Here is a 15,946-nt window from a genome sequence, read left to right on the forward strand (position 1 = left end):
GTCTTCCGTCTCCAAACACTCCGCCTCATAAAAGACTATAATGTTGCACAAATTCTTCTACTATTCTTTGCCTGTTGCTCTCACCACCCCGGTAGCCATAGTCATTTTGCCTATCCACCATGCGGCAGTCTCAAGATTACCAAGCCAGGTCGGCAGCCTACCTGCCTTATCCCCTATTTCCTATAAATTGAACTGTCAGGTACTGTAGTTGTGCTTTATCATTTAGCTCTGATTGACAGGAATCTTTTATGCATCTCGTACCGCCCTAGCAGCTTGGGCCGCATTCTTCAGTATAAATTTCCACCCTATCTTAGTTCCATCGACTCTACTTTCTCAACGTTTTAAGGACAGTGGCAATTTGAGTCTTACCAATCAACACTGCCTTGTTGGCGTCCCCCTATATTTTACAAGTGTTTCTCCCATCATCCTCAAGAGTGGTGACTGGTCTGATATTCCCCTAGCCAACAGCACCACGGTCCCACTGGTGGGATTCAGATTTTGGGACATGTTCTGGAGAAAGGTTTGTGGCCCCCTGACAAGAATTATTACAACCCGTCCCTTGGGTACTTCAACCTTTGCATATTAGTGAGTCCCATTGTTCTAACAAATGGTGAGAGTGGAGTCTGGTGTGTAGTGAACAGTCAGCGCGTGGCTGTTCCATCTATATTTACCGCCACAACGTCACTGAAGTCTCCTCCTATATGTGCCGTCAGCAAGTCTACATCTATGAGCAGGGAGACCACGCTTTCAAGGACGCCCTGTTGGAGTCGGGGTTGTGCATAGACACTGATCGCTGTAATACTCTTTCTCCCCCACCTCCCTTCCCTTGAACCACAGTATAACATCTGTTAGGATCCAGCCACCTGTTCTGGTTGGTTCTTGACTAACACTGCCCTCCCTCTTAAACCTCAGGAGAAGGGCACATGCACCAAAGTAACATATTGACCTCTTCCCAGAAACTTACCAAGTGAGTCTCCTGGATGCATGCCACATCCTGAGATTGTTATTTAACATAATGAGCGACAACCCCGCTTGGTTTTATTTCCAAGGCAGTTGACGTTCCAGGAGGGAACGGTCAATCAATTAGGTCTGTTTTCTGGTTTGTCATCGTGAGCCCATATCAATGCCCAGAATTGGTGCATAGATAGCAGCAGCTTTTGTATTGTGGTAAATAAATAATTAATTACCGGTACTATTTTTGAATACATTAATAATAACAGATAGCTCAATAAATAAGAGGCAGGATCCGATGTATCTGAGTCTAACAGGCTTTAATCAGGCACAAGGGAAGGGACAGGATCGGAACAGCCTGAAATAGAATGGCATAGAAGGCAGCTGCAACGTCTCATTAACAGTACAAGGTATATATAGTAAAACATCACAATTACATTACATACAGTAGGCGTAACAAGTGACAAGCGTAAGATAAGAACACATGGGCGTGAAAAGAAGGCGTGCACAGGGCGTGCACGTAGACATGTGATGAGAACGTCACAGAAGTGTCATAAAGTGGGTGGATACATGGAGGGGGCTACCTGAGCAGCTGGAACCTTTAACCTAGTGGTGCGCGCAAACGGGCCATGACGTGTAACTGGGGAGAGCTGGGGGCTCTGACTTCTGCACTAAAAGAGGAGACTAAAGTCTGGGATGTCAGGACGACATGTACCTATAGCATATCTGGTATCTGGTGTTTGGAGAACATGTTGATTGAATCTAAAAGTTATCAGGGCAAAGGCTACTTGACACTAAGGCTGGTGCATGCATATATTCTACATGTATTGCGTGTGCTATGAATCTTCTATGGATATTAATTCAGTAATTCTCTTGCATGGAGACAGGAAGACTAGACTATAGCTGAAGATGTTTATGCGGATCGCTAGCTTAGGAATGTGAAGCCGGGGAGCTGAACTGATAACTAGAGGCATAACATATTCTTGGCAGACAGGCAGGCAGGCCAGGCCGGGCACCGCGCTGCTTGGCAGAGAGTAAGTGAAGGGTCAGGGATGCGGGAGGGGCTGCATCGCTCCTCGGAGTGGTTTCAGGAGACTGGAGCTTGAATCTGATGTCCGGGCCTACTCGTTGCTTTCACGAGGACTGGATGACTGGCATACTAACGTTGGACACAACTATAATTGCATCTTTATTCGTCAAGGGGGAACATATGCATATCGATCATGCACATATAACATATAATGGGGAACACGTAGGGACACATGACAGGGCAAAATTCAATTTTCCTCATTCCCTCCTTGTGCCCTACGTTTCCATCAGGAAACATCAATATTCATGACACCATCTATCTGTTCATAGAGCATCATTTGCTCGTCTCGAATCTTCTTGGAATGGGACTTAGGACTTGGAATACAAGAGGTAGCGCACAAACCACAAATCGCAGGGCCACATTGTAAACATAGACAACAACTGAATATGATCATTACTACTATACCCAGGAATGACAATACTTTCCATCCCCAGGCAGATATTATATTCCAGAGCCAACTGGACCATGTCCAGTTGCCTGGATTCTGGTGTAACTGATGGGCTATTTTATGCAGTCTGGTTATAGCTGAATAAACAGACGGTGCGTTATTAGGAATGAAAATGCAGCAACTAGATCCGATGACTCTACAAGCTCCGCCCCTATCGGCCAGTATGACGTCAAGGACGAGGCGATTTTGAAGCACGACAAATCTCATAGCAGATTGTTCTTCGGTTAAGTTACCTAGAGCGGAAGTAGTCTCATTCACTACTGCTTCAAGGGTTCTGGTTAGCCTACGTATTAGCTTACTATTCTGGACAGGACCTATGAAGAAAAAGAAACCTTTATTGAAGTCTTGATACTCTTCTAAGGCAGTTTCAGTTTGATTGACAATTGGGGACTCAGTCTCCCTTCTATGTCTGACGTGTACTAGATGTGTATTTCTGTGATAATCGGATGGGGCTAGGAAAACTGGTGGCAGTAGGAAGGCAATGTAACATGTTCCATCCCAATCGAGGGGTAGACGTACATATGCAGTCTGACCACATACAAAATATGAATGACGTGAGGCTTTGAAAGTAGACTTCCCACTGTCACTATACTCGACCACAGTAGTACAATCACTGTGTCCTAGATGTACTGAACCATTCTTTCTGACACATAATTCGCCTTTCACTGGTAAGACTGTAATAGCAGGCAAGTCTGGAGTAGTCTCGGACTGAACATTCAAAACCATGAAATTCGAGGAGAAATTGCCTAGATCATATACTTCATTTTCTAGATCTAACCCTGTTCTATGGGAAAGACCTTCCTTGTCTGGGAAACATGTTCTATTCAAAAGGGATTTGTCGTTTGAGGATGACTTTATCGTAAACCATGCTCCACACGAACCATTGTGTGAAAACGGATAGGGAAAAAGTGGCAGAACTCCCTTCGGTGTCTGGAAAGGGGGAAGTCGACCACACACCCAACAATTAGTGGCATTGCTAGTCTGGTGGGAATAGTGTAACATTCGGATAAAAGTATTGTTGCGCATAGCAAGTCTGTAAGATAACTCGTGGGGAGGTAGTTCACTAAAGGTGTGCTCTACTGTATCATTAGAAGACAAATGTACATGTGAATCAATAGGAGGAAAATATACATGTAAAACATAACTTATGCATGTAACCGTAAGACTCAGAAATAACATAAACAATAACGTAATTACGCATCGACTGTGCAAATCTTTACAATAACGTATTTTCTTGGAGTTTCGACTAACTCTCTCACTATGGGGGTCTATCTCATACATGTCAGGAACCTGTCTAACCGCTTCACCCGAGAGGGACTTAAACAATTAAACTGTCTGACTTGCTAGACCTGAGCTTTAATTTATACTCCTGCTGCGGAGTTTTCTCTAACAGGGGAAGTTTAGAGTCAGTATCTGGGCAGTCCTTGAGAACGGGGCAGTCTTTGAAAAAAGTCTTTGGACGGAGTCCATGAAATCGTTTAACGTGACTGGAATGAATCCAGCCTTTGCGGCCCTCCACCTTGATTGCTGTCCTTGTGGTCATCAAAACGAGCTTCGGTTCTTTCCAGCAGGGCTCCAGCGGGCTTGAACGATCGAAATTTCGGATCAACACTAAATCGCCTGGAACGACCTCGTGCGGTTTCACCTGGGTGTTGTCTGGAAAGGCAGCAGCGACCTGTGAACGACAAGAGAGTAGTGCAGACATCAAGGAAGCCAGGTAATCTGTCAGCATATTACTGTCAACATCAGTTATTTTACGTGGCATTGGTGTACCCCACATGTTCGGGGGATGACCAAAAATAACCTCGAAAGGGGACAGACCTGAACGGGAGTGAGCGACCATTCTCATATAAAAAAGGGCGACTGGCAGAGCTACCATCCAATCTACGCCTTTTTCTGCGCAAACCTTGGCAATGCGGATTTTCAGAGTCTGATTGTGTCTCTCGACGAGGCCAGCTGCCTCGGGATGTCGTACGCAATGGAACTTCCACTGGTACCCTAACAGAAGAGATACTTGTTTCATGAGTTCGGATGAGAATGGCTGGCCGTTATCTGAATACACGACCCTAGGTAAACCATAGCGGGGAAAATACTCACGAACCAACTGCCTGGCAGTGGTCGCGGCAGTGTAATCTGGAACTGGATATGCTTCTGTCCATCTGGACAAAGCGCATACAACTACGAGGACATACTTGAAACCTCGGCATCGATCCATCTGAATATAATCCATCTGGAGGACTTCAAAAGGGTGGTCAGGAGGATGGAATCCACCTTGTTCCACCGGAATATCTTTACCTGGATTGAACTGACAACATATCATACAGGTACGTACTTTCTGTTTGGCTGCTGCTCGTAAATGCTTGTTAAACCAAATATTCTGGATGCTGTCTAACATGGCTTTCTCTCCTAAATGTGCTGGACTATGTGCGGTATTAACAATAACTTGAACCATAGAGTCGGGGAGAAACCATGTGGCTTTTCCCTTCGTCAACCATCCCTGATCTGTCTGGACCCCTCCTTGTTCAGACCATTTCTTGATTTCGTCGGGAGTAACATGTGACTGTATGTCTAGTACATCTCGTGTAGGATCCTTAACTGTCATACAAGTAGTCTGGACTGGAACATCTGTCTTTGTCGTGTTAACTGGAATGTCTGGAGTCTGAGCTGTAAGCTTGGCTGTTCGATCTGCTAGATCGTTACCTTGGGAAATGGTGTCAGTGGCTTTCGTATGTGCTTTGCACTTCATAATGGCAATGGCTTTCGGCAAATGTATTGCGTCTAACAGAGCTTCAATGAGGGGGCCATGCTGAATCTTGGTTCCATGAGAGGTCATGAAACCTCTTTCTTGCCAGAGCACTCCAAAGTCGTGTACGACTCCGAATGCATAACGTGAATCTGTGTATATGTTTACTTTCAGGTTCTTGGCTCGTATGCAGGCTTGGGTCAGAGCGATGAGCTCTGCTGCTTGAGCAGACAGGGTGTCAATACGATGTGTTTCTATAACTTCAGTTTCAGTAGTCACTGCATACGCGGCTACTAGTTCTCCTGTACTTGTTCTCATACATGAACCATCCACATAAAGTGTCAGGTCGGGATCAGGTAATGCAATGTCTGTCAAGTCTTGTCTTGGCTTTGTCATGATGTCAATAACTTCCACACAGTCATGTGTGGCAGGGTTTGGAACAGTCGAGGGTAACAGTGTGGCAGGATTTAAAATATTGCAGCGTCTGATTTCTATGTGTGGCTGAAACAGTGTCAGTTCATAACCTGTTAATCGTGCAATTGTCAAGTGCTGAGTCTGTGTTCGGTTTAAAAGAACTTCCACAGAGTGTGGAACTTGTACTGTCAGGGAGTGTCCTAACACTATGGAATCACTTTGTCTGATAGCTAGAGCTGTGGCTGCAACTGACTTGAGGCACGCAGGCAAAGCCTGGGCTACTGGATCTAATGTGCTAGAAAAATAAGCACACGGCTTGTGTTGTCCTGCTTGATCTTGAGTAAGAACAGACAATGCTGTACCATTGCGTTCAGTAACAAAAAGTGTAAAAGGCTTACTGTAGTTCGGTGTCGCTAACACAGGTGCATTACATAAAGCTTTCTTTAACTCGTCAAAAACAAGTGTATGTTCCTGGGTCCAAGGGAGGACAGTCGATGTCGCTGCCTCCTGTGTCGTTAACTGTATCAGTGGTTTAGCTAGATATGCATACTGATGAATCCATTGTCTGCAGTAAGAAGTGAGGCCGATAAAAGCTTGTACCTCCTTCTGTGTCTTGGGCTGTGGAAGATGTGCTATTAACTGGATACGGTCTGGTGTCAACTGCCTACCCCTCTTGGACAGTAAGTGTCCAAGGTACACCACTTGCTGGACACAAAATTGCAGTTTCGAAGGGGACACCTTGTGCCCCATCTCGGCCAGGAAATACAAGACTGTAAGTGACGCACGTTCGCAGTCACGTTCAGAACGGGCTGTGATCAATAGATCATCGACATACTGGAGCAGGGCAGTGTCAGTTGGCATATGAATATTGTCTAGTTGTCTTTTAAGTGCTTGACTGTATATGCTAGGACTTTCTGTGAAGCCTTGAGGAGCTCGTGTGAATTTATAGCTTCTTCCATTTAAACAGAATCCGAAAAGAAACTGGCTGTCTGGGTGAATGGGGACACTAAAGAATGCGTTCTTGAGATCAATAACAGTAAAGAACTCTGCTTCAGAATCAATGGCAGTCAATAGGGAAGAGATATCTGGAACCACAGGGTACTGGGGAATGATACATTTATTAAGTTCCCGAAGGTCAATCACTAATCGATAAACTGGAGGTGCATTTGAATCAGTACGTTTAAGAATCGGAATGATGGGAGAATTACATACATTGGAGTCAGTTTCTACAACCACTCCTTGAGCAATGAGTTTGTCAATAATTTTCGATAAGGCTGCTACAGCCTTAGGTGGCAATTTGTACTGTTGGATTCTTGGTAATACAACACCTTGTTTCAGAGTAACACGATAGGGTGTAATGTGCATACAACCTACATCAGTTGGACCTTGCGCCCATAAATGCTGTGGTACATTCTGTAACCTCGGATCAAAATCTCGTAACACATAATGACCTTTAAAATCACGTAAAAACAATCTCACTCCTTCTGGGGAGCAGCATATTACTGCTCCTAATTCTTTCAATGTTTTAATGCCTAGTAAATTTTCAGGACAGGATTTCGTAAGTAACAAGTCTGTAGTTCGGGACAATGGACCAACTTCTAGGGAAACTGGTTTCGATATTTCATTAACAATAGGCTTTCCTGAAAATCCCAGGGAAACGTTTCTTCAGCCTGAGAGTGGAGCCCCTGGAACCTCGTCATGACTGATGGTGGTCCCACTTGCCCCTGTATCAATCAGAAACTTTCTGTCTTTCCCTAATACTTGACTGTGTACATAGGGACCCTCTTGATCTACAGGAACTTCGATGAGAGGCAAGCCAACCTCCCTCTCTAGGCTGTTTCATGAATACTGCTGATATTCTGGATAATCTGACTGTGCGTACTGGTACATCTGTTGTGTAACGTGTTGCGTGGCAGCTATAGGCTGCGGTACTGTAACTGTCTGTTGTGCGTTCTGCGGTGGCTGGGAATTCTGCGGAACCTGTTCTTGTCTAGGAGGACGTGGTCTCTCTTTTGTCTTACCTGTAGCTATGTTGTGTTTCAAAACTGCACATTCGTTTATATAATGACCTGGCTGTTTACAGTAATTGCATGTCCCTTTAACGGGAGCTGCAGAATGACTAGTCTGATTCGTACCCCTCTTCTGACTGTCTTGTGGAACAGACTGTGCAACTAGTACTTTCATTTTCGTGTCTTTCATACGTCTCCTTTCGTGTTCTTGCTCTTCCCTGATTCTGTTCTGGTGATATTATAACATCTGGAGCATTTGAGATGGGGTATTAGCTTGCCAAGTACTTTCGACTTTCAATACTCGATTTTTAACTTGCGGTAAAGAATTCTCAACTAGTTTGGTAACAAAAAGATGTGGATACGATTCACTACTTGTTTTCAGACCGCTATTAATAATGAAACATTTCTCAAATCTGGAATAAAAGTCACTAGTGTCTTCGTCTTGTTTCTGTTTACAGGCTGAGATGGCATCCCAATCTTCCTTTTTCGTGGCTAGTATTCTTGGCAAGACCTGTATTAACAGTTCGGGCAACTCTTTAGCTTTATCCCCAAGACCAGTACCTGGGACTCGTGCATTATCTTCGGTCTCTAACGCGGTCCAATCTATCTTTTTCTCTCCCACCTCCCATTCTTTTTCTTTAAGTTTTTCATATATGCCCGCAGGCAACAGGACCTTTAACATTTTTATGATATCAGGATACGTGTATTCTCCCATACGGAGCATGTCCCTTTAATTCTCGATGGAACCCTGCTGGATCTTTATCGTGACAGGGTATTAACTTTTTCATTTCTAGTAGTTCTATTTTCGTGATAGGAGTGTAAACAAATACTCGTTCGAGATTACCCCCCTCTCCCTTAACTGGATGCACTTCTCGTAACGGATTCTGTCTGTCTATGTAGAACGGGGGTGAAACTGGAACAAAATGCGGAGTCAGGAACGTTCTGTATTTGTGGCGTTGTTCTAAAATGACGCTAATTAGATCGGTACCTAGACCCTTCCATCTGCTTGAGAGTAACTCGTTCAATACATTATATAAGGGACCTGGATCAGAATGCTGACTCTCGTACAGTGTAATGAGGTGCTGGATCATGTACATACCCACCAGTCGCTGCTCGGCTGGGGGCAGTTTCAGAAACATTTGGGCCACTACTTCGTCTGGAAACGTGGCAGAATCACTAACCCACCGGACTGCTGATCGGGCTAGTTCTTGTTCATGCATGGTACTAAGCTCACTATAACCTATTCGTAGTTTCAGAACTTTATCTGTAGCCTGGAATACTTGTTCAAGAGAACATTGTTCTGGTACAGGAGGAGGAAAAGCTTTCTTGTAATCTAGGCGTGTGTGTCTATCGGAAAGTCTCGTTCTACCTACATACGCTATTCTGCTGGGATTCTCGGTGTCTACATCTTCGTTTGAAGAATCATTCTCTTTGTCTGCTACTATTCTTGCTTTCTCTTTCTCGTGTATTTACGGATCTTTCTGTACATGGTTTCTATACTATTTTGTGTCTTGTGTTTTCCATCTGCTATATGGTCACTCCATTTTGTCAGGACTTTCATTTCTTCTGGACTTTTATCAGGACGATCCTGTTCTCTTATTAAACAATTTATTAGAAATTGCAAAATCATGCCTTGAATCTCGACTTTCCTGTGTGCCATAGCTTCGTGAATACTTTCTGGGTTCTCCCCTGTTCGGATAAAATGATATATTCTGTCTAAATGTTCTTTCATATCTGATATGGTGATCAAGAAGTTCGCAACTCGTCGTAAACGTACGGAGTATAATATCATGTGATCTTCACCTGGCACTGGATCATATCTACAATCAGTAAGGAACTTCTTGAGGGCGTCAAACGTAGCCACTTTTGGCGTGCGCTGTAATGCTGCATCTCTCAGCGTCAGGCGCTTTGTTTGAGGCGGGGTGGTAGGAGCACCTCCCCCTGCCCCTCCTGAACTGGAATCGTCAATTAATACTGGGTGTGCGGCTGCTGGTAACGTGACTGGTACAGTAGGGATACGTAATGTGGGTTGATCCTGGGGGACTGGCGCATGGACAGGACCAACGACTGGAGGCACAGGAATTACATTATTAACAGGGGGCTGGACTTGAGCTTGGACTGGCGGGATAGGATTAGTGTTAGCATATTCGGGAACAGTGTCGTCTTAATAGGAAGAAAGAAAAATTTCGGCTGCAGTCGGTTTATGACGCAGCTTAGTCGGAACCAAGGGTGGCGGTAAATTATGGAGTGCTTCCGGGGTCGCCTTCGGTAAACCCTCGGCGAGAAGAGGATACATACCTTTAATAAGGGCATTTCTCTGTCTGTCTGACTGTTCTGTTCTAACTCGTTCACCTTCTTCTAGTAATTCCCTTTCTAGGGCTTTTTCGGAGGATTCTCTACTTAATTCTGCTTTTCTGAATTCTTTCTCGGTTCTTTTATGAGATTCTTTACGCCATAACTCTATGGCATCTTTCTGGGATTGTCTGGCTTTCCTTTTCCATAATGCTTCTTCTACTCTCATGATGCACTCGGCATCCCATGTACCTGATACAGGCCATCTATATTTCTCTTCAAGATGTTTGGTGTAATCCACCCATAAATCTAGATATAGTATGGCATCTAAGCCATGCTTGTGATACATGAAATGTCCAGGACTGTCCCTAGGAGGGACAGGAACTGATTCTTCGAGTAACCCTTTTCTGGTTTTTATCTGACGTAATTTCGAAAACAGCGGCATATTTGAACCGTACTTGAACTTAAACACAATACACAATAATCACAGTAATGAAATGGCAAACAAATCACTCATACCACGACATAGAAATACATTAATAACAGTTCAAACAGAATACTACCTGATACACTGAAAACACAATACTTGAATTTCTCGAGAACGGACTTACTAGAATTACTGGATGCACTGCTAAAACAGTACAGAACATACCGGTCTCATAAAGAGACACGTCATACCGTATCCACCTAGATGGACACGTCGGACTGGATCTGCGTACCCAAACCCATCGGACCGGAGACAAACTAATGACCCCGTCTAGATACTCCCCCAGCAACGGTACTCACCGGGAAGCAGAACTGAAGGCCTCGGACTGGACTGGACTGCTACGACGTCTGGTTACTACGCATGCGCTTCGAACTTCGGGCTTCGGAAACAGGTGGGCCTCCGGATACCTCGGACCTTGCTCTCTCGGCTTGGGCTCTGGTCGGGACGAACCGCATTCCTCACCACCTCGTCTGGATGCCGGACCGCAGTCTCCGTCTCCTCCGTGGGCCTGAGGGAGACTTGAAGCAGAAATATCTGCACGTGCACGGTAGAGGTTCCGTCACGGCTGTAGAAGGGTCAGGGGGCCTGCGTTACATCGCCGGCGCGTGGGGAAGGGGCTCGTCCCTATTCGGGCGCCATTTATGTGGTAAATAAATAATTAATTACCGGTACTATTTTTCTATACATTAACCAAAACTGACAGCTCAATAAATAAGAGGCAGGATCCGTGGAATCTGAGTCAGAAATGGCTTTAATCGGATGGCTCGAGCCTAGAGACCATGGTATGGCATGCAATGGAATGGAATGGCAGCTGCAACGTCTCATCAACAGTACATAGTATATATAGGAGAACATTACAATTGCATTGAATACAGTAGGCGTAACAAGTGACAAACGTAAGATAAGAACAAATGGGCGTACAAAGAAGGCGTGCACAGGGCGTGCACGTAGACATGTGATGAAAACGTCACAGAAGTGTCATAAATGGGTGGATACATGGAGGGGGCTACCTGGGTAGCTGGGACCTTTAACCTACTGGTGCGCGCAAACGGGCCATGACGTGTAACTGGGGAGAGCTGGGGGCTCTGACTTCTGCACTAAAAGAGGAGACTAAAGTCTGGGATGTCAGGACGACATGTACCTATAGCATATCTGGTATCTGGTGTTTGGAGAACATGTTGATTGAATCTAAAAGTTATCAGGGCAAAGGCTACTTGACACTAAGGCTGGTGCATGCATATATTCTACATGTATTGCGTGTGCTATGAATCTTCTATGGATATTAATTCAGTAATTCTCTTGCATGGAGACAGGAAGACTAGACTATAGCTGAAGATGTTTATGCGGATCGCTAGCTTAGGAATGTGAAGCCGGGGAGCTGAACTGATAACTAGAGGCATAACATATTCTTGACAGACAGGCAGGCAGGCCAGGCCGGGCACCGCGCTGCTTGGCAGAGAGTAAGTGAAGGGTCAGGGATGCGGGAGGGGCTGCATCGCTCCTCGGAGTGGTTTCAGGAGACTGGAGCTTGAATCTGATGTCCGGGCCTACTCGTTGCTTTCACGAGGACTGGATGACTGGCATACTAATGTTGGACACAACTATAATTGCATCTTTATTCGTCAAGGGGGAACATATGCATATCGATCATGCACATATAACATATAATGGGGAACACGTAGGGACACATGACAGGGCAAAATTCAATTTTCCTCAGGCCTCACAGAACAGTTCAGCCTACACTCGTATGGCTCCCGACCTCAGCGGTGAACCCGAGCTTCCCCTCCCCGCTCCCGACTCCTCGATTCCTGGCAAGCACCTGTTGGAGCCACGTCTCTCCAGGGTCGTGGCGGGGAGCAGTGTCCTCCTGCGGTTCTCCTGTGCTTTCGGGTTCCACGCGGCCGTCTCGTCCCTGCGTCTTCAGCACTCCGGGCTTCCTCAGCTTCCTCCTTCCAGTTGTGGACACACCTCTTGCTGGTCGCCAGCGTCTTTTCCTGACAGAGGCAGTAGTCGACCGTCCTCTTGAGGGTGTGGCTTCCCTCATCCGTGGAGAATTTAAAGGGCCAGTCCAGGGAGGTGTATTGGTGAACCCGGTCTCCCAGGTTGAACTCTGCATCAGGCAACTGGAAGGGAGAGAGAGAGAGACGGGTTGTGGAGAAGACAATTCAGGACCCGAATCAGGACTCTGGACTTTAGACTGCTTGTCTACAAGACCGTATGTTTTTCCTGTTAAAGAGTGGTCAGAGTAATACCTCACGCTCCCTTTGTAGCTCCCTGCAAATAGTTAGGCTGTGCGGGATGTCCTCCTTCCCTTGCTGGCATCGGGGCGAAGCCACGGCAGCAAGTGGACCGCAGATTGTAATATACCTAGGCGGTATTTCAGGAACTTCTCTTTGGTGGCCTTGAACAAGCAGATATGAAGGTATGTTTGAAGCATAGCTTTGGTATAACTCTGAATAGTGAACCAGCTGTGTGCTCTCTCTGAGAGGATGGCTCTATCCTGTGTAGGGGACACTCTTTTGGTGGCTTTGTTGACTAGCTATTTGAAGCTCACGTAAGTCCCAGATGTCTCCCAGAGGCCGCGTAGGGCTAGTTGATCGAGTGAGTCTTCCAGGTAGCGTCTGGCTGGGCTCCTTTGCGGGCCAGCTCTTGTCTTTGAATCCCAAACTCTAATCTCAATTGTGCAAGTGATGTGTTTCTCGGCAAACCGTAAATCATTTGCAGTGCTCTTGCTATAGTGCCATCCAGTATTTCTGCATCTGTCGCTCTCATGGCCTCACTTCCCTAGGTGATAGACGGTATGAGTTTCGCATGTATCACCAGAGTCGGCGAGGAGAAACTTGTGCCAGAGATCTTATATTTCAGATTTCTAATGGCCACGGCTGTCACTATCCCCCTTTTTTATGGCCTCCTGTTGAAATGCGAAATTCCCTTTGTTATCAATAATGACTCCAAGATATTTATACTCTTGTACAGCTTCCAGCTAGTATGTTGCCTTTGGTCGGCGTGTATTCACGCAGATTACCTTTGTTTTTTCTCGGTTAAAGCTCAGTCCATTATCTTCTGAGGAACAGGATGTTACATCGGGTAGGCGCTGCAGGCCAATTGAAGTCCGGCTAATGAGCACAAGATCATCCGTGTAAAATCGATTTGATAAGGCCAAGCCTCCCAGCTTCAGGGCATGTGAGTTACATTCATCCAGTCTGGCTGATAAATCTACCATAAAAAGGTTAAAAAGTGTTGGGGCTAGAACACAGCCCTGCTTCAATCTGGAGGTCGTAGGAATCTTCCTTGTTAAGTAATCTCCTATGCCTAATTTTGCCTGCACCCACGTGTTGGAGTGTAGGAGGATTAACTGTTTTAAGAGTAATGGTGGAAGGTTTCGCTTTTGCAACTCTTGTCATAGTATGTTTCTGTTTATGTGGTCGAATGCTGAGCTGTAGTCAATCAAGCATATGTACAAGGGTTGTTTGAGTGCTATTGTGGCATCTATCATCAGTGTGAGGGCTAAGATATTAGTAGTGGTCCCCATGTTCTTACAGAAGCCTGTTTGATTTGGTAGAATTACTGTATTTTCTGCAGCCCAAGACGTTAGTTCTTGTAGCATTAGCCCAGCATAATATTTGGCATCACTGTCCAGTAAAGCTACTAACATGTAGTTTTTTGGGTCGCTCCAATTACCCTTTTTATAGATTGGGGAGATAATAGAACCCCTTCATGATGCTGGAATCGTCTATGTTTGCAGGGTTGCTTCAAAGGTCGGTTTTAGTGCTTTTGCCCAGTACTCTTGGTCAACTTTGAAACAGCACTGGCAGGGTCCCATTAGGGCCTGGTGAGCCCTCTTGCTTGCCCTTGGAAATTCTTTTACAAATTTGATTGTCCGTAATGTTTAATAACTGTTCCGGTGTGGGGATAAGATCAGTTTGGGACGATAATACTTCTAAATTAATCGAAGGTGTGTTTGTGCCGGATTGAGTCCCTAGATCTCTGTTAAAGTGAAGTTGAAGAAAAGTTGTGGGGATAAGATCAGTTTGGGACGATAATACTTCTAAATTAATCGAAGGTGTGTTTGTGCCGGTTTGAGTCCCTAGATCTCTGTTCAAGAGAAGTTGAAGAAAAGTTGTCAAGGCCTCTTCTGTCAAATGTGAATTGATGCCTTGGACAAATAATGGATTGTTCACCAGAATTGTTAGTTGTTGTTTGTCTTAATATCATACAGGAGTTTTGCCCACAGAGGTTCTTCTGCTTCTTTTTTGAGGTGCCAAGTTAGCTTTTTACGTGTGGCTTTTAATTGCCACCGTTCGTTCAGGGCTCTGAGGTCTTCACCACATCTTTTTAATTTCTAAAGGGCACGATTTATGGATGCCTTGAGATGTTTTACTTGTGCATTTTTTTCCAAAGGTGAAGGTTTTGAGGACAGACTGCTCTACTGTTTTGTTGTTGTTCCTTTTTACCTCCATGTATGTTTCCTAGATTTTTAGTGAATGTCTCCCAGCTTTTTATTGTATTAGGCTCTGCAGCTAGGACTTCTTCAAGAAGTTGTTGTGCAAGGGCCAGAAGGCCTTCCGGGTCATCAGTTTTGCATTTTACTCTTTTGTCATTACTTGAATATGCTGGACATTGTACTTTTACTGGCAATGATGAAGTTGTTGCCAACGTTTTTATCATGATTTCTTGTGGCAAGTGATGGTCCAAGTTTCCAATGTGGTAGTACTCTACTTTTACAAAGATAGGAAGAGTATAATCAATTCTTGTACTTGCTACTGCATTGTGGAATGTTGCCATCTGTGGACGATCTCCTGGGAATCTACCGTTTAGCGCAGGGAAGCCAAGCTGCTCTAGGATCACAAGAAGCTTCTGCGCTTAGTGCATCTTCCGCAAGTATTGCCTTCTTGTGCTGGTATGTTCCATGCGAATGGGTCATCTTCCGTGTAATTATTAACAATCTTACCGAACACTGCTCAGAATAAACCCATAACAAAGGATCAATCCAGGATGCCATTATTGCTTAACCCGACACAGTCATGATCGACCACATCCTGCCTGTTGATTGGTCCGACCACCACATCATCCTATTCCACCTGAACCAAATGACCCTATGCCAGCCCCCAACGCAGGATCCCCCCACACTAGGTGAGAAATCTAACTCAGATTCCCCTGGCCGAACTAGAGGAAAGGGTAAGCTCTCCCCTTCCCATCCCCACAGGTGATTTCTCCTCATCAGAACTCACCTCTCACTACAATACAACTATGACTTCCATTCTGGACCAAATATTCCCCTTGAAACAAAAAAAAAAGAGTCAGGAACACTGCTTCTAGATCCTGGTTTAACACAGATATCAACTCTGAAAGAAGACAACTAAGAGCTGCAGAAAGACTCTGGAGAAACAACCCATCCACAATTCTCCGCAATCAACTCAAATCAGCACACAGGAAATACAAAAAACACATCAAGAACGAAAAAACGTCCTTCTTCTGCAATGCTCTAGACAAAGCAAAAAACAGGCCCAAA

General features: G+C 45.1%; 1 protein-coding gene across 1 annotated transcript in view; it reads right to left on the reverse strand.

Annotated features, from left to right (window-relative positions):
* LOC144773679 (uncharacterized) overlaps positions 1-15,946 on the reverse strand; it is a 470,291-nt gene that overhangs the window by 269,502 nt on the left and 184,843 nt on the right. The gene's annotated exons all lie outside the window — the stretch shown is intronic.

The sequence above is a fragment of the Lissotriton helveticus genome, chromosome 8 (assembly GCF_964261635.1).
Source record: "Lissotriton helveticus chromosome 8, aLisHel1.1, whole genome shotgun sequence".
Taxonomy (NCBI): Eukaryota; Metazoa; Chordata; class Amphibia; order Caudata; family Salamandridae; genus Lissotriton; species Lissotriton helveticus.